Here is a 2198-nt window from a genome sequence, read left to right on the forward strand (position 1 = left end):
GATGCATGTGCACTCCGAGTGATAAAGGTGGATCCGTCTTTGGTTGTATAACATATTTTCTGAATTGGCCTTATTACCTAAGGATAAGGAAGTCACCCAAAAGTCAAGAACAAAAAATCCATTGGCTCTTAGTTGCTCAAAAAGCCAGTTTCAATGAAGAGCTCATTTATAATTTTACCACGTGGCAAATGATTGTGTTGAACTGAATTTGAACGGATTAAGATTGACCGAGTTAATAAATAAGCGGATATTAATCTGCACTAAAGTTATTTGATCTAAACTAAACTAAAATGCAAGTCAAGATCATTATTTTTCTTTATTATGGTTATTATATAATAAATCAAATAAAAAACGTTTGTTTGAAAATATTTTGACAAGATTTTGATTAATTTGGACTAAATATTAAGGTATACATGGTGCATATACACTTTTAATATTTACAACTAAGAAATATGTATTTTCACTTTAGTTTGTTGATTCCTCTAAAATTTCGAATAAGGGTTGCCTACCTTCAAGGATGAATTCTGAATTTTATTTTGAATATTTTCAAATTTCATTTTAATTTGTTGATTCTTAAGATTTCGAAGGATTGACAACCTTTAGTGGTGAAATCAAAATTTTAATTTGATAGATTTAAATTTTAATTTTTCCTATTAAACTCATCATACTTTGAAATAATTATATATAGGATCAATTAAAAAAAAATTAGATCTTAGTGATCTTTCACATATATTTAAAAAAAGAATCGATTTCTATTGAACCCTCAATGCTACAAATTACAATCTATCTAACCACTTAATAATGACAAAATGGCACAGTGTGACAACGTAGACACTAAATTGGCAATAAATAGCCTACTTTTAAGATTTTAGCAAGAAAAAGACTTTGTTTTATTTATTTGGCATTTAATAGTTATTTTTATTATTATTTTTAAATTTAAATATATTTTTGTTCCCCTTTTTTTTCTCTAAACACGTTTGATTATTTTATCATTCCTATTTTATCTCTCCTTTTTATTTGTTAACCATTTTAAAATAGAGTTCTTCTTCTTCTTTTTTTGTCTCATTTTCTCTTTCTAGAATTCTTTTTATAGTATATTTCTTTCTCTCTCAAATTTTTGATTCTTCTCCTTAATTCACTATGTTATGAAAATTACGTATAACAATATGCTTATTCATACATACTTCTAAAAATCATATATAATCTTGTTCTTGTTCAATTTATTGTTGAATTTCATGATTTGTAGAATTAAAGTTTTTTCAATTTTGTTTTACAAAATTTTAGATTATCTATCCTTGTTTTTTTTTTCTAAATTCCTTTTCATATATATATTTGCTTCTCTTCTAAATTTTCTCTTATTCTCCTTGATTCACTCTGTTTATGCAAATCAGATAAATTATATGTTTATTAATTGATCCTCCCAAAGATTTCTTTTAATATATAATTATGTAGCATTTCTTGTCAATTAATTTTGAAATTTCGTGATTTGTGGAATTAAAGTTTTTAAAGCTTTTTTTGCCAAAAATGTAGGTTTATAGTATTTGAAAATTTTGTTTTCAATTTCATGGTTAGAAAGGTTCTAGTAAGATCTTCGTAAGAAATTGAAATGTCGATTTTGAGACTCAATTCATTTTGGTAAGAAAGGTTCTAGTAAGATCCTCGTAAGAAATTGAAATGTCGATTTTGAGACTCAATTCATTTATACCAATGAATGTCAATCTCAATTTGAATAAAAGTATATAAATTTATTAGGTGAATACAGACTAATGAATACACAAATGAATACGAACTGATGTATACATAGTGCAATTACCGTATACATAAACAAAATCACATGTACAATTTATGAAAAAATTTAATTAATACATGTATCATACTAACTCATTCTTGTATACATTATAGTAATAACTAATACCTATAATTGTTGGTAATATTCTTATGTATACATTATAAAGTTTATGTATACATGCTACAATTACTGTATACATCAATAATATTTACTCGCCTATTTTTAAGAAATAATTTTTTGTGTATACATATAATACTTTTTTGTGTATACATTATGTACTTGCAACTTTAATTATTGTGTAATTTATGTATACGTGTTATTAAAATATCTAATAAAAATCATTGCCTCTTAATATTATTTGAATAATTATTGTCAATTATTTTGATAATTAATACACGTTAATTGAGCA

This window comes from Solanum tuberosum, unplaced genomic scaffold (genome assembly GCF_000226075.1).
Source record: "Solanum tuberosum cultivar DM 1-3 516 R44 unplaced genomic scaffold, SolTub_3.0 scf00649, whole genome shotgun sequence".
Lineage (NCBI taxonomy): Eukaryota > Viridiplantae > Streptophyta > Magnoliopsida > Solanales > Solanaceae > Solanum > Solanum tuberosum.